Here is a 22,332-nt window from a genome sequence, read left to right on the forward strand (position 1 = left end):
TAATTTGTTCGAAGTTATGATTCATATGGAATATCAGAATGCAGAAAAAATGCTAAACTCAGCTACAGAAATTGCTAATATGCATTAATGTACATGTTAATATTTGATTCAAGTTTTTTATTAGCACAATGTATGGTCAAACTGTTGAGTTCTGTAGTACTTACAAAAGCAGAACTAACCTCTTTTCTGTGCGGATATGGCCTTTGCTTTTCGGATAGATGTCACTATGTTTGTTGATGGCATGTATTATGTGTGAGAAGCTTGAGTATATTTGGGCTTGTACACGTTTTATCTTGAGGATTATCAAGGATTAAATGAGTCTGGCTGACATGTGCAAACTAAGACGTAAAGGAAAACAATAAATAGGGTATGAGTAACAAAGGAGGCATATCTCTAGATTTTGTGAATGCTTGAATAGAAGTCATAGCGTCAGGATTATCAGCTTTATAAACTGCTCTTTGCAGTTTTCATTAAATTAAATATGCTGAAAATTGTGAAAATGAGTGCTCTATTCATCTTATTTGGTTTGGAGAAGTAACTGAAGAGTCTAGGTGGTCATGTTTGTACAGGACTACAATCAAACGGTTCTGGTAATAATCAATTAGCAACCGTCAGAACTGATCCTTGTGACCAACCACTACAATTCACAGCCAGGTTCAACCATCCCATGATGTCTACTGATCCGGTCAACCCTGCAAAAGTCATTGACTCCATTGCACATGTACAATCATTGCATCCGTGGACCCCTCCACCAATTTCTTTTCAATCAGTTCCGCCGACATTTCCATCTGCAGCTCAGGTTCTTGATTATTAAAGTGTTGAGGATTATTAACCAGTAACCGGCGTGAGGTTTTGACCCTGCTAATAATGTGTATGATGTTTTGCAGCTTGATCCAACTATAAGCATGGGGAGACCTCCAGTTCCAAGCTTTCATGGGGATATATATGCAACAACTCCTATGAATTCAGACCGTCCTAAAAAGGTATGTAACGGTTCTTACATTTGCTACATGATATTCTTCATCGTGGTTTTCTCAGCTTACACTTGTTAGGCTGCGGTACCCAATTGGCTAAGAGATGAAATAATTAAGAAGAAAGACACTATTGTGAGTTTTGGATCAGACCATCATAAAGAGGATAGTGAATCCATTGATGATGAACCTGTTGATAAATCTTTTGGGAAGAATGATCAAGCTGACAGCAAAAGTATCGATTCATCAAAATCAACTGAAGAAGATGAAGATGAGGTATTGTTTAGTCCATACTCTTTCTTGGTCTTTTAGTTTTCTTTACAAATAGATTTATGCTATTCCTTTTCCTATATAGGATTATGAAGAAGCTGCTAGGACTGCTGCTATTAATCAGGAAATAAAACGAGTCCTGACTGATGTTCTTTTGAAGGTTGGGGTTCTAAATAAACTTCGATTTATTCTCTATCATGTTTACTGGTCTAAATTATATTATGTACTTGATTAGGTCACTTCTAATCTTTTTGATGAAATTGCAACGAGAGTACTTAGTGAAGATGACGATTCATTTGAAGGTAACCGTCAGAACTTCTTAAGCTTTTTAATTTATATATCAATTTTCCCGTACCTTATCCTTTGTGCTCTGTGGTAAACAGTTAAGAATGATACAGATGCTCAAATTCAAAAACAATCTAAGGCCACTAAAACAAAGGAGGTCAAGTCTGAAAAATCTAGCTCAGGAGCTGCGTCTGGTGGTGTTCTAGGTCTTGTAAATTATGAATCGGACGATGATGATGATGATGAGGTGTCCGAAAATGGCATTAAGGATATCGTAGAAGGTCAGAATTGCAGAATTGAGACTTCCCATACATCTCCAAGTCCAGAAAAGCTCAATAATGCATCACAGCTCACTGACCTGGTGGAACAAACAAGTAATAAAAATGGGAAACTTATGGAGAGAAAAACCGATTCCTTTAATGATTCTAGGGACAAAGATTTTATCAGGAAAGAAAGTAATGAACCAGACGTGAGAAAGGAGGATTCACGAGAGAAAGAAGCTAGAAGACGTGATCGGCATGAAAATAGGATTGAGTCAGAGGAAAAACACGATGAAATTCATAACAAGAAAAAATATGAGGATCTTAAGGAAAGATCAAACAAACAATATGACCACAAAAGGCAGTCTTCTCCTCATCGTCATACCAAGGATAATGTCCGTAGAAAAAGTGAGAGATCTGATAGATCTAGACATAAGCACAAGAGAAGACGTTCTTCTTCAAATGATAGCAGGGATAATTCAGTTCCTAGCCTTTCTGATAATTCAACTGATGACGCCTCCGAGAAATCGAAAAGGTTGGTTTCTTAATTTGCTCTTTTTTTTGGGTTTTTGCATTTAACCACCTGGTATGTAGGCCAATCTGCAACAAACCACCCACTATGTCGATATTTATTTTGACCATCCAAAAATGTTGCTCCGCTAGGCACCCACAAACATTACCGTCCAATTTTCTATCATTTTTTCTAAAAATTTACCATTTTACCCTCGATTTTTAAAAATTTAGGGCAAAATTTTCTTTTAACATGCCCTTTTGACGGAAACTTGGACGGTAATGTTCGTGGGTGGCGAATTGTAAACGGAGCAACACTTTTAAGAGGTTTCAAATAAATATCGACTTAGCGGGTGGTTTGCTACAAATTGACCTATATTATTAATTCATTTTGGAAACAATATCATATTTGGTCATACCATTCAGGAAGATGCATTCAAAAAAGCGTAACTTGTCACCATCACCTGTTCGATCCAGGCAAAGGTAATCCTACCTCAGCATTTTTTTTTCTTGACCTTATATCTGAGATTATGCAGAAGACGCAATAATTAATCTTGTAAATACTTAGGAAAATCACTATATGAAGTAAATAAACACTACTTAGTGGATTCTGATCTCGTGCCTTAAGTGGTTGCATCAGTTTTATGTCAATAATTTCTTAAAATAGCCCTCAGATATGTCTGGCAGGCAGGTAACTGGTTTCTGTTAGTCTTGTCTGGAGTAAGTAATTAATTCCGTATTCTGTATGCTGCTAGACAATATTTCTAGCTCATTACATTGAGTAGTATTTTGTGTCTGGTGTTAGCTGCAAAAAAGAGGATTGAAGTGTTAGTTTTGGTTGAAAGAGTAGTATGTTTTATTTAGTGTTGGTGTGAGTAAAAAGGCTTAGAAATGCGTGATGAACTCACTGGGATTAGTATAATTGGATGTGTTATATTTCTAGACAAGTTTCGCAGTCACCCCCTTCTAGCAAGGCTTCCAAGCGCAGGCATTCTCCTTATTCTTCTCTTGAAGCTACCAGGTACTTTTTCCTGCTCATTATTGTGAGTTTTTTCCCCTTATAATATCGTCTTTCTAGCTAGAACAATGAATCAGGTGAAGGATTAGTTGATTTAGTTCTATTATGAAATTCTATAGTATGCTAGATTGTTCAGTGTCAAGATTTGGATGATGAAATTTGTAAAATATGTGAAGGGGAAGAAGATCAAGGTCCAAATCACCTGCTCGTAGAAGAAGGTAGGATTTGTTGTGAAAGGTGAAGAGGACATGCCATGGACAGACTGGAAAGTGCTGTGAAAGGTTTGAAACATCATTGAATGCTTAGATGAAAGGTTAAGTTTTCATGTTGTGAAGTTAGTGGAGAGATTTTATTATGCCTTATGCTTGCAGGACCCCTTGGGGGTATTGTAATGGTATCTGTTATATGTCCTTATTCATAAACCACCCCCACTTAGTCTCAGCAAGAGATTTTTATACGATTGTTCTTCATGTCTTCACTGCTTGAGTGCATATCTATAATTGCTTTCCACATGAGTTTTCCGGTTGGCATAGACATGATTTTATCTATGACTTTTCTAGAGAGAGTATTTAATATGAGTTGCTTGGTCTTTGCATATTTCTCGAGAGTTGCATATTCAGTTGACCCCCATTTGTTTCGGTTGTGAGCTTGTCTTTCACCTTTCTCAATAATCCTCCAACATTTGAGAATCTGTTTGTTGGATGTAATTCTTCGTCATTATCCACCATTCTAGTACACCCTCAGCTAAATTATGACACTTAGCTAAAGAGATCCCTAGATTAAAAGCCTTATTTATTGTTGCCCATGATTCAGAATATAGAGAGATTAAGAATCAATGTAATTGAGGGACCTATACTCTGATACAAATTGTAGGATTGAGTGACTTGATCGGCTTGTTTAAAGTGTTTTGATACAAATTGTAGGATTGAGTGACTTGATCGGCTTGTTTAAAGTGTTGTAAGATGTGTATAATGAAAACACAAGTAATTTAGTCTAATATGAAAGATTAACTTTAAAAGTTATTGAGCTAAAGAGTTAGAATTGCGGAATGAGAGATGAGCTACAATAATGAACTTAGTAATATGAATTGAAGAGCTCGGTTCAATGTAAAGATTTTTTCAAGGTGAGAACCCTAAGTTTTTATCAAGCTCGGGATAAAGCTCATCACCAAACTTTTATTAATCAAGAGCAATTACACACTTAAGCTACTCATAGCTCAAAGTAATTCTCTCTCATAATACAAGTTGCGTTCAGCACATACAAATAATCTCTCTCGATCAAGCTCTAAGGTGGTTTAGACACGCTCTCTTTACAGTGACATAAACTCTTAATAGCTTTCTCTTAGGCTTATTCGCTTTGCTCTCTTTCTAGTAGGTAAAGTTCTGAAACTCTCTGTTCAGCTCTATGAACTAGTTGCCTCAATACACACTTTCATAGTATTTCTAACTTATTTATTAAGCAGCAATGAAGAACGCCACCTCAACGGTCCGTGTGATCATTTGCGCTCCAGAAATGCATCAACAACCTCTATCGTTTTGTGCTTCTTCTCTTGATTTCTTCAGCTCATCCATGTTGGCAATCCTCACCCTTTGACGCGTCTCTGATTTGTCCAGCTTGACGACCCCTGTCCATCCACTAACCAAAAGTGGCAATCCCTGTCCATCCACTAACCAAAAGTAGATTTCCTAACAAACTCCATGTTGTTTCCATTTCCCTTAAGTTGTAGCTTCAATGGCCTTCCCTTCACTTGACCAAATCCTCTATGCGCTTGTGCAGGATTCGACCCGTAGGACTCTCGCTTTTCGCTCTATTGCTTGTATATTCTTTCTTTTCTCTGAAGCGTGATCCACTAGCTTTACAACGACTCTCGCTCGCTTAAAGCTAGTCTTTCCGTCTTCTTACTTCTTCTCTGGCAACACTTATTCTGTCTTGGCGAGATTCAGCTTTTCCCGCTAGATCTTAAGCTAGTCTCCTCGTGAACTCAGCTAGTACGCTTGTGTCAAAGCTACTCTCAGAACTCCTCGAGCTATATCTGATTATCTTAGAACACACAATGGACATCAAATACTTAGGTTTGTTATCATCAAAACAAGCGGAACGTTCGAGCTAGCTAGTTACACACTCTAGCTCAAACCAACAATTTCCCTCTTTTTGATGATGACAAACCCTTAAATAATTAAGCTCATAAATTTCAAAGCGTACTAAGTTATCCATAGATATGCAATAGAGCTTAATCAAGTACTTTCAGATATAACAAATAGGCTCAATATCTTTGCTAAAAACACTTATGAGTATACCTTTGTTCCCCCTTAGACAGACCGGTCTAAAATTTCCCCCCTTAGTTGAATAAGTATGTACGTGTATACTTCCCCCTTTTGACATCATCGAAAAATGCAAGTATAATTTCATGCAAAGGGAACTAAGTGGAAAGTGCAAGAAGCATATCCAGTCAATAAGCACAGAAATAGCCAAAGTGTAACCAAGCATTAAGCTCATGATTATAGAAACCAAAAGCACAATTTATATAGCATTAACACCTTACACTTCTTGGTGGATGGATCCTAGGATTACTAGTTAGTCTTAGCAAGCAAAAAGAGGAACAAAAAGCACAACATAAACACACGCTCTAGACATCCACGCTGAACGAGTGAGAGCAACTAAATTGCGCATAATCACAATCATCTCATCTTGTCTAGCTGTCATGAGTTCTAGCTGTGTTATAATTTCTGATAACTTCTTCTCAAGAGTGGAACACTGAGCCTATAAAGCAAACACGATTCGCTTGGAGTCAAGAGACTCGCTGGAAGTGGTACACCAATTTCCTGGACTGAGTTCGGGATGAAGAAGCAACTGGAGTAGATACTTATTGCAGGAACTGGTTTGGCGACTACTGAGCCACTTTCTCGATAGTCAACACATCATTAAATGAGGTCTCCTTGACTGGCTTTTAAAAGACCCTCTATGGGGGAAAGGAAGAGTCGAACCATGATGAGCTCGGCCAACTACCATGTGCGAAAACATTATCTGAGTAGTATTTATTAGCCGACCGCTCAAGCACTCTGCCATTATACAGCAATAGAGATGGTTACCTGATCGAGATTGGAGTTCCCTGGCATAATATTATTGACAATGAAGTACTGAAGAAGCCGCTTGGATGCATAAAGGTGATCAGTCTTCAGCACCGCAGGCACATTCTTTCCAAACACTGCCTCTTTGATAGCTCTTGAATTTGCATGCCAGTTCTTCTTATGCAAGCGACCAAATCCAACTAGTGAGCCATTCGAGCCAGGCTCTTGTCCGATTTCCTTGGCTAGATTCTTGACTTTCGCTTGCATCATTGAACCACTGGAAATTGCAAGATGTTGGTTCACCTGAAGATGTGCTGCTACTGAAGCGGGAATAAAGTTGCTTGACAAGCTCCAGATCTTCTGACTCACCTATGTCTCAAGCTTGTCCCAGTTTTGCATTTTCAGCAAATAAGTGAATCTGTCTGATTTGGAAGCTACCTCAATCTCATGAAGGATATTGATAGGAGCTTATATTATGGTGTTAACCAGCGACTATTAGTTAGGTTTAGAGGTGTTTAGGTGCTCGGCGAGTGGTAATTCCGGAATCTAGGTTAGGAGTTCATTTGTAGATTCGCGGAATGCTCGTGAGCGTTTTTATGACTTTTGTATTGGAGATTCCGCTGGTGCTCGTCTTTAGTACATTCAGGATGGAGCTAGATGTACTCGGCGAGCAACGTAGACAGATACTCGACGAGCAGAGAAGCCTAAGCAGGATGGGCAGGAGCAGCGTAGATAGATCCTCGACGAGCAACATGGACGAGTACTCGACGAGCGTTGGAGAAGCTAAGAGGCGAAGCCGAGCTACCTCGAAGTGTCTGTAGAGATCATCGTAGGAAGACCTCATCGAGGAGTTGCATATGACCTTCAGCTGGGAAGACCTCGACGAGGAGTGAAGATCTCGGTCGGGGATATACCAAGAGAAAATACATCAGAAGTATCCGTAGAAGATCTCGACGAGAAGTGAAGATCTCGGTCGAGATAGGAGTGATCAGAATCTATACAGGGAAGAATCTCGACGAGTATGTGAGATCTGGACGAGGTGACGGTCCCGGGATGGTGTTATCTGCGAGATTACTTTAGTATTATTTTATAATCTTTCCATATATTTTAGGATTTATTTTATAAGGTTTCCATATCTTTTTAGGATTTATTTTATAGGATTTCCATATCTTTCCATATCTTTTAGGATTTGTTTCGTTTATTTTATTCCTTTTATTTAGTTGAAGACTATATAATAGATAGCTTAGGGTTCAGAATGAGAAATTTTGGACAATTGGTTTTGGCCGCTGCTTGGGAGAGTTCATCAGACATCGGTTCGTTTTTCTACCTTCATCCATTGTTATTCATGGCTTCTATGGCCATGAGTAACTAAAATCCATTGTAGTTCACTTCCAAGTTGAAACCTTTGTTCTTAGATTTGCTTGTGAGAATTCAAACACATATGTTTTAGTTTAATTTGAGGATTGTTTCATAATCTCTGGTGCTTTATATTATTATTGTTTGATCTTGATTTTATCTAGAGTGCACGCTAGGTTTAGTTATTATCATTCATATTGCTAGGACTTGACAATTCTATTTGAAAAGCCTTGACCTTTATGTAGCAAGCATGATTTACATAGACTATTTGCGAGTGTTTATTGTGTAGAGATTATGAACTCATGTCGAGTATCGGCTATTTGCCAATGGTATTGCATGAGCCTACTTATCTTTGATCTTTATGCTATTGTGCTTTTGAATCTTGGGATTTCCTTGGTTATTGCTTACAATAAGGGTTTCTAGGACTATTTGGACTAGTTGCTATTTACGAACAAAGAGTAGGACAACAAATTAAACGATATGAACATATGTTAGTAGAATTCGACGATCAACAATCTATCATGAACATTGTGTGGATACAAAGGAAGTGAACTCGTTTTCCCAATCATTGTTACAACAATCTTTTGCTACTTTCATTGCTTTAATTACGTTAGTTACAAACAACAACAAAAAAAACCCCTTGGTTACGTTCGAGTTACATCATAGAAATAGACTATAACTGACTCTCTTGGGATTCGACCCCTACTTACCACCTACTAGTGGAATCTGAGTTGGGAAATTACTTTGACCGTGGGGATCACGACAATCTCCATTCGTCAGATATCCAGTGTGACGATGACCAGAAAGAGAATATCTCGCTTCGCAATACCGGAGGGAAGCGACGGAAATTCTGACTTCACAACTGGACTCGCTTTCCTTTGCTTCTTTGCTTTTGGCGGTTTCTTTGACTTCACTACCACCGTTGTTGATGGATCAGACTCATCTCCTTCTTCTTCTTCTGAAAGAAGATCTTCCTCCTCTACCAACTTGCATTTGCCCGCAACTTTAGATGTGCTTTTAGCATCCTTGATAAGTTGATGATGAATTGGGGCAAAATCTTCACCTGCTTCGTCGACGAAGTAAGACATTAGTATATTAGGAGAGGGAGAGATGAGCTAGAAATGTTCACCTGAGGTAGACTTAGCTGGTGTCGTAAATAGCTCTGTTTCGACGACAGTGAGATCTGTAAGCATGCTTTGTGTATTTAGGGTTTGGAAATTGGGGCTTTTGAGGAGCGAGTATGAGAGCGAGTGGGAGCGAGTGGGAGAGGGTAATAGTGGAGTTTATGGAAAATATAGAGAGGGAGATATAAAGTAGACACGGTAAAAGTCTGAAGCTAATGCATACCCGTGTATATATAGTGTAGCTCAATCTTCCTCTGTAGGTTTCCACCGCTAAACCAACGGATAGAATCACTCAACGGCTAGCTCTACAAATTTCTGTAACACCTCTATTTTCTCGCTAGAAGCGCTGCAACTGATACATGCACATACCTTTTATGAAGATTCGCTTTAACGGTCGACATGTGGCTCTGCAAATAAAACGCTGCACTGGCTAGAATAGATGCGTCGTACCGGCTAGTTGATGCGCTGTAACGTCTATGTGTGACTTTGCTGAATCTATTTAGACTAGATCACTGAGCCACGTAGCTTTTCTGAATGTATTTTTACTTAGATCACTGAGCTACTTGTTTAGACCATTACCTTTTTTGAGCTACAAAGATAAGCTTCCTCGTTAAGCAAACCTCACAATTAAGCAAACCTCTGAAGTAGCTCAACCCAAAAATACCACAGATTGCCTTCTCAACTACTCTCACATAAGCGCTTGATCATGCTAGGAGTGTAAAGCATGTGATATGTGTACCAATTATAATCATTTAAGCATGAAAAGAATAACAGGGAATGCACATTTCACATAAAAGGGACATAACACACTCACACTTAGCATATATGTATATAGTATGTGCATATAGATGTGTAGCTGGCTTTTTAACACAAAAATGAATGCTTCCAATTTGTAGAGTTTATCAAGAAACTTAGGAACCGTTACATTTAAGTCAGGCAAGGTAGGAATGGTACATTTTTATAGGCTTGTAATGTGGCAAGAAGACGATTACTATTCTCTATTTGTGGCACAATAAGAGCATGCAATGAGTCATGACTATAATCAATAGGTTTAATGAAATATACTACTTTAGCTAGATTGACTTTTGAAATAGAAGATGCAAGAATAACAAGCAAGCAAAGAGAATCAAACTAAAGTTCCTTGTAGGTTTAGCTATTAGGGTCCGATCGAGTATCTCTTATAAAAGAGTAGCTTGATCAACTCGTTTAAGTGTTTTAAAGATATAGAAGTTGAAAATACGTTTAAGCTAGTCTAATATCCAAGTTAAACACAACAAGCTAGTTAGCTAGTGTGTTAAAGTTGCGGAAGAGGAGATTAGTTACAATACGTTGAACTTATAAGTGTTAGTTAATAAGCTCGACTCAAATGCAAGGATTTTCCCAAGGTGAGAACCCTAAGATTCTACTAAGCTCGGGATAAAACTCACCATTGATAGATTATATTAATTAAGAGTAATTACAACACTTAGTAACACTCTCTCTCAACACAATCTGGCGTTCAATACAGTACAAACAATCCTTTCAACTCTCAAGGTGATTCAGGCCACTCACTAACTTCACGCGACCTCGACACAAAGTAGCTTTCCTCTAGCTAACCCTCTGTCCGATTCACTCTTGCTATCTCCTCTTAGCAAGTGAAGTTTGCGTAAACACTCAGCTCTCTAGCTTTCTCAACTTTCTCTCTAAAGCTCTCTAGCTACTTAGCTCTCTTTGCTCTTCGTCTAGCTCATGTGCCTAATATCACCTATTGCACATATTTATAGAATTCCTAAACTTATCCTCCAAGTAAAGCGAACCTATAATCTGCGGCAATGAAGAAGTCCACGCTGGCAATCTTTGTGATAATTCCTTCTCTGGAAAGCATCAACGATCCCACGTGTTTTGTGCTTTCTTCTCTTGAGTAACCGTTTTGTCCACGTTGGCTATCCTCTCTACACCCTCGACGCTTCCTTCATTTGTCCAACTTGGTGATCTCCATTCATCACTATCCATAGGTAGAAGTTCACCTTTATCCCCTATCCTTAGCTTCTCCACCTTCCCTTCATTGCGCCCGAATTCACTACGTGCTGGTGCAGGATTCCTTGATAGGACTCACTTCTTCGCACTTGATTGCTTGTAAACTCTCTTTGAGTTTGAAGCGCAATCCACTAGCTCTCGCAGCGACTCTCCTTCGCTTCAGCTAGTCCTTCCGTCTTCACAACTCTTCTCTTGGGCATTTTATTCTTCTCTTTATTTCTTCACACTGCCTTAGCGAGACTCGCTTTCCCCGCTAGGCCTAAAGCTAGTCTCCACATGGACTCAGCTAGTCCGCTTGTGTCAAAGCTACTCTCATAACTCCTCGAGTTGTTCCTGGAAAGCTTATCACACACAATGGACATCAAATACTTATGTTTATCATCATCAAAACAAGCGGAATGATTGAGCTAGCTAGTTACACACTCTAGCTCAAACCAACATTCCCAATGAAGATTGGACTGCTAATTCATAGTCAAAGTATGGGAGAAACTTACAACGCATATCTTGCTTCAGCTAATGAAGAGATAAAAAACCAGGCTGAAGCCTAAGGCTTAGAAATATATCCATGCAAAGCGCCTTAGAGAGATATGATGTTGTTTTGCTCTTCTGAGAGTACAAGAATATGTCTCGGCGAGATAGATAGAGACTCGCTTGGAAGTTCCAGAGACTCGCTTGAACATGTCTGTCTCGCTTGAAAGAATATATGTAGCTTGACCACAGATGAGACTCGCTTGAACGAAGCGATTCTTGACTCACATAGATGTACACCTCTTGTTAGATAAGAATGAAAGAGATGTGTGTTGACGGCTGAAGCACGCTTGATTTCTATCGTTTCAGCCCTGAAGGAGATGAATCTCCTCCCTTAGTATGAAATGAGAGTAGCTTGACAATTTGACTCTGTAGCTCCTACTCTGCATTTCAACCTGCAAAATCAATCAAGCTTGGTGTCCAACGAAGCGATGGATTTGAAGGAACATTAACACTGGCTATTCCTGAGCTGGAAGGTAGAACGTTCATCAACACAACTCTAGGAACAGGCTCATCATAGATATTATAGTTAAGATCAAGCACTTGGTGAGGTTTACCTTTGGAAGGTACTCCTCTTTGTGCTTTAGTTTGTCCGTCCTTAGCTTTTGAGGGCCTTGTACATACAAACTTGGTCGTAGACGACCCGCTCTAATCAAGCTTGTCTTCAGCCAGACTCGCTTGATTGAGCTTGCCCTTCTCAGATTTAGCCATAACACAATTATAGGGATTTGGAAGAGGTTAAAATTTAAGAGAGCTTACCTTGATGTGTTTATTTGTCTCGAAGACTTCGGCGGCTACTAAGCACAACTCTTGTGCTCCTCTCACAATTTAGCTTATCGTACGAATCTCCCCATAAAGTGACAAAGGCCTTTATTGGTGGCGTTTAAGATGCGCTTGGATCCACCTTAGCACTTGTGCAAGATTTGGCTATGTGTCCTTTACCTTGGCAGTTGTAGCATATGACATCTTTGAGGTCGCTTGGCTTAGATTGATCTCGTTGAAAACCTCCTTGTCTCTTAAAGAACTTCTTGAAGATTTTAGTCAGTATCGCAACATCCCGATCTTCTTCATGGTCATCTTCATCATTGTCTTCCATATTTTGAAGTATTCGGGTGAGTTTGAGCGCCATTTCCTTGGATTCCTTAGCTTCTAGCAACTCTTTTTGGTCTTCACTTTCCTACACTCAAAGTTTTCCAGGAAGCACAGATACAGGAAACTCTTTTGTTTCTTTAGTCATTAGCATTATCCTCTTAGTAGTATCAAATTTAGCATTTACACCATGAATTAAAGCTAGTGAGAGTTGCCAGGGGTCTACCTTAAGTCCAGTTCAGAATATTTTATCGCATAATACATGGAATCTCGAATAATAATCTGATATAGACTCGCTTTCACCCATTTTGAAGGAGTGGAAATCTCTATGGAGCTCGAACTTGCGATTGTTCTTCATGTATTTACTGCCTGAGTGAATATCTATAATCGCTTCCCACATGAGCTTTGCAGTTGGCAGAGACATGATTTCATCTATGTCTTTTCGAGAGAAGCATTCAATATGAGTTGCTTGGTCTTTGAATATTTCTCGAGAGTTGCATATTCGGTTGGCCCCCATTTGTAACTGTCTGTTTTGGATATGAGCTTGTCTTCACCTTTCTCAATAATCCTCCAACATTGATAATCTGTTTGTTGGATGTAATTCTTCCTCATGGTTATCCACCATTCTAGTTCACCTTCAGCTAAGTTACGAAGCTTATCTAAAGAGATCCCTAGGTTAAAAGCTTGTTTATCGTTGCCATCCACCGCAGGAACATTCAGGATTGTGACCCTTTGTATGCAGAAGCGTATTCAGCGCTTGAAGCGCTACAACTCGTTAATTCTCTAAAACTCTGATACATTATTCTAGAGGGCGACAACCTCTCTATCATTAATGTCATGAAACATATATGGCGGGTTCCTTGGACGATAATTCCGATTTTACATGACACTAACTCCATCTTGGTTAATTTTGCAGGTGTCAAGGTGCTACATTGCTTTAGGGAATGCAACCAGCTGGCGCATCTTATAGTGGCTCATTCAACAACGGAGAATGACATCGATGTTGTCAAAGCTTCAAGGTTTAATGCAGAAGGTCAAGGGATTTCGTCTAGATTACCTGATGATTTTATTAGGAGGATGTGGTTGAGTGTGGGCGTTGCTTCTTCCTCGACTCATCCTTTCTTCTCCCAGTTTCTGAGCATTTTCCACAGGGACAATGCGAGATCCGATCGAACTCGGAGCTGATGGATTCCATTGTTAGTCTTGTATATAAAAAAAGCTAGTCTAATCTCAAAGATGAACTCTAATTGTTATTGAGCTAAAGAGTTAGAATTGCAGAATGAGAGATTAGCTACAATAATGAACTTTAATATGAATTAAAAAGCTCGGCTCAGTGCAAAGATTTTTCCAAGGTGAGAACCCTAAGCTTCTATCAAGCTCGGGATAAAACTCACCACTAAACTTATATTAATAGAGAGTAATTAAACTATTAAGCTACTCCTAACTCAAAGTAATTCTCTCATATATTACAAGTTGCGTTCAACACAAACAATCAATCTCTCTCAATCAAGCTCTAAAATGTTTTAGACACTAGCTCTCTTCATAGCGACCTAAGCTCCTAATAACTTTCTCTCTAGCTCTCTCTTAGGCTTATTCGATTTGCTCTCTCTCTCTAGCAAGTGAAGTTCTGAAACTCTCTGTTCATCTCCATGAACTCATTGGATCAATTCATGTGCCCAACAACACCTAATGCACACTTACACAGTACTTCTAACTTAATTCCTAAAGCTAGCAAATCTACATCAAGCGGCAATGAAGAACGCCACATCAGCGATCCTTGTGATCATTTGCGCTCCGGAAATGCATCAACGACCTCTAACACTTTGTGCTTCTTCTCTTGATTTCTTCAACTCATCCATGTTGGCAATCCTCAGTGCGTCTCCTATTTGTCCAGCTTGGTGATCCCCGTCCATCCACTAACCAAAAGTAGAAATCCTAACAAATTCCCTGTTGTTTCCATTTCCCTTAAGTTGTAGCTTCAACGGCCTTCCCTTCACTTGACCAAATCCTCTATGCACTTGTGCAGGATTCCACCCGTAGACTCTCGCTTTTTGTTCTATTGCTTGTATCTTCTTTCTTTTCTCTGAAGCGCGACCCACTAGCTTTACAGTGACTCTCGCTCGCTTAAAGCTAGTCCTTCCATCTTCTTATTTCTTTTCTGCAACACTTATTCTGTCTTGGTGAGATTCAGCTTTTCCCGCTGGATCTTAAGCTACTCTCCTCTTGGACTCAGCTAGTCCGCTTGTGTCAAAGCTACTCTCATAATTCCTCGAGCTATACCTGGTTAGATTAGAACACACAATGAACATCAAATACTTAGGTTTGTTATAATCAAAATAAGTGAAAGGTTTGGGCTGACTAGTTACACACTCTACCTCAAACCAACACAATATCTCAAATATTTGGAGAGAAAGAAGGAATGAAGGAAGGAATGAATATGGTCCTTATACGCTTGAGGATGTGTTGGCCCACTTGTGCATATGGCTTGTTTTTTGTTCGTTTAAATCCCTCGATTTGTGAATGTTTTTTTAGGAAGCAACAATGTTGTCACTAATTTGATGCAAGACAATGGCACATAAGGATGTAATGACTAAGAGATGAGAAGCGGTGAAAGACAATGGCAACCGCGTACTTTTGCACAATTTTTACGGTGTACGTTGAGTCACAAGGGATAGAATGAGGTTGTGCTAGGAAGGTTCCTAATGAGTTGAAAAACCGAACTTTTAAGAGCATACAAAGTCTCCAAGTTATCCTATCCACGCCAAAATTCAAATTTGCCTCATGGTGATTTAATTCAGGCATACATTTATGTTAATTTTAAATTATATCAGTTGAGTTGTAATTGTCCAAGTTATAAGAGAGATAAAAATATCAAGCATTCAAGGGTGTTTACACACATTTGAAAATATTTGAAGAATATATGTCAAATGAGCTACACAATAGAGGAGTTTCCATATATATAATAAGCTAGAGTTGTAGCTAGAGATGGAACTTTTGGAACCGGAATCGGAACCGGTGGAATCGGCCCCACCCGGGTTCCTGTTTTTATGGAATTGGGAACCGGCGGTTCCGGTCCCGAACCGGCGGTTCCACACGTAATTAATTAAAAGAAAAAAGAAAAATAGTGTTTTTTAAAAAAGTCCCAGTTCAGAACCGAAACCGGGGGTTCCGGAACCGCCCAGAACCTGGTGGGAACCGGAGAACCTCCGGTTCTTAGGTGTAGCTGGTCCTGGTTCCGGTTCCTGATTTCCAGGAACCGAGAACTGCCGGTTCCGGAACCGGGAACATCTCTAGTTGTAGCTGCCAAAAGAGGAAAGTCGACGACGCATAGGCCGCTCCCCATACCCATTACTGTCGCGATCCAGGAGCTAATGAAGGATTATCTTCTTTTTTCCCTTCTGCGAGTGGTAAATCAGTTAGAGAAGATAAGAGGATTTCACTGACTTCATAACCGCCGCGACCCGCGCCTTATTCACCGCGCCGCGCGTCCACCGGAAGATCGAAGATTTTACAGTTTTCTCATGCTTTACCTGCAAATACTTCTACGTTATTATTTCATAGTTAGTTAGTTAGATTAGGTTTATTTTATTATTATATTAATTGGTAGAATTAAGTCAAGTTAGTCTCCTATATAAGAAGCCTTTCTCCGTACGAACAAAAGATTAAGCAGTTAGACAATTTTCACAATTCATAATCAGATTATTTTGTTCTTTAGTTATGAGGAAATAAGTTCCACCATTGTTCCACTTGACTATTGAAGTTTATACAGAGTTATTATTTTCGTAAGTGTTTCTCTATCTCTATTGATTCAGTGTGTTGATTGTGTCTTTCCTTGGTTATAAAGATTATTGCTTTGTGTGTTCTAGTTAGTTTGACAACCTAGCGTAGCTCTCATTGCATACTGTTATGAAGAATACAACTTTAATATGTTTAGACTAGTTGCGAGCATGTTAAAGTAGGAATCACACACGCAAGTCGCAACTGAGATTTGTTAGACCAGCTGCATCTTATCTCGATTGTGCTTTTTCTGTTGGTTAAAATATGTTTTCGTGGGTTCTGGTTGTGAATGTAATTCGTTGTTATTGATCTTAGATTAGGATAACACATGAATTGATATTTGTAGGTTGTAAGAAACACAATGATAAAAACCCGTAACATGTATAAATGGATTAGTTGGTGTGGAACAATACTCTCTCATAATAATTAAAAAAAATCAATCACTAAGTTCAATCATGCATACAAAACCATTTTCGTGTTCTTTATAAACTAAACCCTTTTTTCCTATTAGTACCTTCTATGTGGGATCGACGCTTTCTTTCCATTTGCATCTGTTTATTGTAGTAAGGATTTATAAATATTAATTTTGACCGTGCGCAGAAAACAATGTGATTGCGTCAAATTTGGCGCCATTGCCGGGAAGTGTTAGGTAGCAATTTTAGGTTTTAATCGATGCAGGTCTATCTTATGACACACGCCACCAAATCTCATGACAATTCTTTGTTTCAATCTTGTGCAAAAATGAAAGAAAGTTGAGACAAGAAAGAAGAAAACAAATGGCTAACTAGGAAGCCGCTGCAGCAGCTGCAACTGCAGCCATACAAGCACGTGACGCAGTAGAAGCTGCACGATGATCAAACATGACGATGAGGGAACTATTAGAGCAATGTCTTGCTCCTTAGCAGACCATAGTCGTCCTGCCAGCTCTTCCATAAGGTACAAAGTTTTCGCTGAAGCCTGGGCTAATCTATCTATTGCCCAAGTTTCATGGATTGAGTGGCCAAGATCCTATCAAGTATTTGGGTCAATTCCATTCTATCTGCTTCAGTATGAAGCCCAGAGGAGTCATTGATGACCAGATCATGATGAGATCATTTCCTTTCTCATTGAAGGACAACACAGACCAGTGTTACTATTACCTTCCCATTGGCGTTATAAGATTGCAGATATGCAGAAATCTTTCCTAGAGAAGTACTTCCTAGTAAAGAAAAACAACAATGTTAGACAAGAGATTACTATAGTCCAACGAGGGAAGGACAATCACTCTACTAGTACAGAAAGCGATTCAACAGATTAGTCGCTAGCTTCCTACAACATCAGATGGAACAAAGAGACTTGATGTACAACCTCTATCATGGTCTCCTAAACCTAGTGCCAATCCTATTCAATATAGCATGTGGCGGTGATAGACACAACTTTTGCTTGGTCGTTCTATAGGCGAACAAAAGCGCATTTATGCAAAGTTTACCAGACAACTGATCTCACCAATTATTTTACCTAACTAACCTAAAACCTAACAAGCATGAATATAGGGAAAGTAAGGATCGAATCCCATATGCGGCTTATCAACTTTTGTAGTGTTTTTTACTAAACAATTCAATTAGTAATTTTTTTATTTTTTATAATTTTAATCTAGAAAAGCGATAAAAACGTGTATTTAATATATGGAATGAGTCTTAGTAAAGCTGCGTTTTAGTATTTAGTGGTACAGTTGATCATAGAAAATCCAAGATTAAACTTTTATGCAAGTTGTTCCTATTCTTATACGGAATTATCTAGCACCTTAAATATGGCATAATAATCTTGTCCTAATTAGTTAACCACGACAAACGCCTATGATTGAAACTAAAGAAGACATTAATGTGAAGAATACCAGGATACAAAAATAGCAAAGCGACTATCCTATAATGCAACTCTCTTTATATAAATCCTAGTTCAAGTAGATACTAAAATCATAAGTTTACTTCAAAGGAATAGAATATAACTAGCAGAACAATGTATCATAAGGTTATGAAATATACAGTTCAATCCTAGGTGATCAATCTAGAACTTAATTAATAATTCAATCAACAAAAGAGAAAAACATACAACTTCATCATAGGAATAATTTGGAAAAACTCACAAAATGCACAAAATGAACACCTCAACTAACTTTACTAAGATAAAAGTGTTTAGTTACTCATACCAGAGATAATCAAAACAAAGTCTTGATAATAAAGCTCTGAACTCCAGCAAAAAGTCTACAAACTGCTTGAACAATGGAAAACAATGAACGCTGATGTGATAGATGATGATATCTAGGGATAATGAAAAGAGGCTAATAAATAACCACTTAGAAAAATCCTAGTTTCTATCTTCCTAATTATAATATTTAAAATAACAAAGCAAATCCAGAAACTAAAAACTTCAACAACCAAAGGTCTAAGAAAAAGATAGAAAAATAGAAAAATTCCCGTCTTGATTATGTAGCGATCGGCGGGCTCCCTAGGTGATCAACAGAATCCACCGATTGTGCATGGGGAAATCCTGGAACTCCATTGGCAGGTGCCAAAAGTGCATGGTGGGCACCACCAAGAAATCTGTCTTGCAACTCCTTCAACTCTTTCTTGATCTTCAATGTGCGCATATTCGCCTCCATTCTTCTCTTCTCTTCAAAACCTCCATAAAGCATCATAATAAGGTATATATGATCGTAAAGTTATACACACCAAATACAATACAATACAACTCAATGCTCACTAAATATATGATAAAACTATAACCGTTGTAGACGTGTACATCAAACTCCTCCACACTTGAACTGTACTCGTCTCTAGTGGAATCAAGTTACCACTCATCTCACAATAATGCTCATGTAGAGTCCCAAGTACAAAGTCACTCACATATAATGAATAAACCATAAGCTCACTCCCTAAACCAACCCAACCTATACAATCAAATCTCTAAACTCTCAACATGAAATGCTCTCAACTCATCAAATATAGTCACACTTCAATTGTCATCACCACAACTCATAAACCATATTCAATATACTCAAAGATCATCCTAAAATCTCCTCTAAAAATAAAATAATAAACTAAACTCCATCTCTAAACAATCCACTCAAACTCCAAATAATATCCTACTCCACTAGAAAATCTCTATCCACAACAAACACAAACTCAATCACTAATTCCTAAAGAATAATCTGCATAGCACAACCACAACAATATGCATCCAACAACAGGAAAGAGATCTAATCCTAGAGTCTACTTCATATCATCATCAAACATGAACCAAAAATCTCCACAAGAATAAGTAGTCAAAAACCTCATAGATATAATCATGCATGTTCAAGAAAATCCACCAAAGAGATATATCACGACTGCTCAGAATGAGAGGTAAAAATAAATAGAAATTAATCTACACATTATAGCTCCAACTGAAGTCCTACCCAAAAATCCTTCTATGCTCCATACACTTATGTCTCCGGCGCCAAAATGTGAAAAAGAAAGAACATCCTAAAACATTCAAATTCTTTTCACTCCAATTCTTGCTAAGCACCGTCTTGGGTTTTCCAGTGCCCTCTTGGGTTTTCACTCAACACTTCTATTAAAAATAATCTCACCCACCTCACATCTCTCATAAATATCATTTTGCCTGGCGTAATGCCAGCCAGATAACCTGCTTTGAACTTTAGCGTCCTGAAAGTTATTCACTCATCCCAGAATTTTAATTTGGCCTTGTAATTTTTGTCTCTTTTATTTTTTAATATTTATTTTTTAAAATTTTCCAGATAGAGAAATATAAATAGAAAATATAATCTACCCCCACACGTGAAGTAAGATTGCCCTCAATGTGAATATCAAACAAATCTCAAGAACAAGTGAGAAAACAGAGAATTTCAGGCTCGGGCCCATCTGCTCATTGTGCTGAGCCCAATGAGTGTTCTATAACACCGTAAACTCCGTATAGCACTGGTCCTGGATCGTAGTGTACTATGTAAATCGTTGATCGAAGCTCTCAACTCTCTCATAGGCCTGCCTCACATAATCAACATTCGCGACCACATGCACACAAGGTTATTAAAATCGGGATTTTAGGATCGGATCACAAGTAACCCTTAGGATCGGATCGTAAAATCGGATCGTAGAATCGTAAGATTTTAAGGATTAATTGATAACTTGCATTTAGGATAGTTTAGGGCATGTTTATTTCTTCTCATTAGGTTGGTTTTGTTTTATTTTCGATAGATTTGTTTCTTTTCGTTTAGATTTCTAGTGTTCGGAGTCTACCCTTGCGTTATGTGTTTTCAGGATGAATTGGAGGCATTTTTTATGATCGTGGACTATATCTTGGGGACCCTCATGTGGATGACTTGGATGTGCAAGGCCGGGGTCAAGAACGTGTGGTGCAACGAGTAAAAGAAGATTGAAGTGAAGCCTATGCAGAGTGAGACTCGGCCGAGCTGTAGCCCGAGTCAGAATAACAAAGCATCACCCTCGCAGAGTGAGACTCGGCCTGAGACTCGGCCGAGTCGTGGACCGAGTCGTGCTCTGAGTCCCGTTCCGAGAAGAATGATGTCTACGTAACTCGGCCTGAGACTCGGCCGAGTTACGGGTCGCGTCAGGACGATTTTTCCTCCTCTAACGTAGGTATAAAAGGAACTTTTCTTGGGGACTTTTGGGGGACCTTTTTGGGGGATTAGAAAACTTTTGGAGATCTAAAAACCCTAAGAGAAAGCTTGTGGATTGGATAACTTGGATTGGATTGAAGTTGAATGGTATGTTGTTTATTACAATGAATTTGATTTCTTCCTTCTCCATGTCTAGCTAAGCTTCAATTTCCATGGTTGGGTGAACCCTATGATGGAGTAGATGAGTTTTTATGATGATTTTTGGTTGATTGATCATTTGAATGAAGTTTGATTCTCTCCTAGGATGCTTATTGCCCTAATACTATTGTAATAGGAAATCCTACTATCATTTGAGTCCGAGAGGAGATTTTGATATTAGGGATTGATTATTTGAGTTTACATTTGTCAATTCATGTTAGATCCCTAGGGAGAACTTGAGAATTATTTGCATGAGAGTGATCTAATTTCTCTAGTGGAATTTTAACTATCGTAGTTGATCGATGATTGAATAGATTATGCGGAGCGCGAGAGCGGAAGTTGATTTGTTTGTCATTTGATCTCTAAGAAGCGTAAAGGGTCTAGTTTAGGATAGCCTTGCACGAGAGTGATTGCTAGTCGAATCTAGGCACGTGCACTTATCGTCTGAGAAGAGGTAGTGCTGACATTAGATAGTTGGTCCTTCGAACGATATTTAATTAGGAAGTTAACCATATATCGTCTAAATCTCATTGAAACATCATAGTGGGGATCCTAACTTTGGAAGTCTTTCTCTATTGATAACTTCGTGTTACTTGTTAGTTTGAATTCGGTCATAAACTATTCACTCCGTGATCTTTGGCTTAGTCTATTCGTTGGCATAACAATTGATACTACATATTCCTTGTGTTCGACACCTTGATACTATAACCGAACTCGTTCGCTTGCGAGTGTTGGATTTATCCGCATCAAGTTTTTGGCGCCGTTGCCGGGGACTATCGCTAGTATTAGTTGATTTGAGCAACCAATAGATTAAGTCTCATTTTGTTTTTGATTTTGTCTCTTGTGTCTTTGGTTTCAGATTTGTTCTCCTAGCTGATGCGAAGAGCTCTGAGCAGTGGTACACTACGCGACTACGAACCTGAGCCCGAGCGTGCTCTTCATAGAGGGTTAAGAGAGCAAAGAGAGACTAGAGCCCGAGCTATGGAGGAACAACAAGAGTTGATGGCTCGCCAACAACAACAATTGGCGGATCTACAACACCAACTGGAGCAGCTTCAAGTGCAAAATATTCCTCCAGAGCCGCTAACTTTGGGTGACTATGTGCTGCCTCGTCACCAAGGACCCACATCTGGTGTAGTCCGGCCTCCAGTAGCTGCTCGTAACTTTGAGCTGAAGCCATCTCTGATTAATATGGTTCAGCAAAATCAATTTGGAGGCCTACTGTCCGAGAATCCTCACCAACATCT

The 22,332-nt window shown here is 38.9% G+C and overlaps 1 pseudogene; it reads left to right on the top strand.

Annotated features, from left to right (window-relative positions):
- Nucleotides 1-329: 329 nt before the first annotated feature.
- Nucleotides 330-3,536, top strand: LOC141247960 (uncharacterized; annotated as a pseudogene).
- Nucleotides 3,537-22,332: the final 18,796 nt, after the last annotated feature.

Source organism: Phyllobates terribilis, unplaced genomic scaffold (assembly GCF_046119375.1).
Source record: "Phyllobates terribilis strain yellow unplaced genomic scaffold, ASM4611937v1 Scaffold_3456__1_contigs__length_78286, whole genome shotgun sequence".
Classification (NCBI taxonomy): Eukaryota; Metazoa; Chordata; class Amphibia; order Anura; family Dendrobatidae; genus Phyllobates; species Phyllobates terribilis.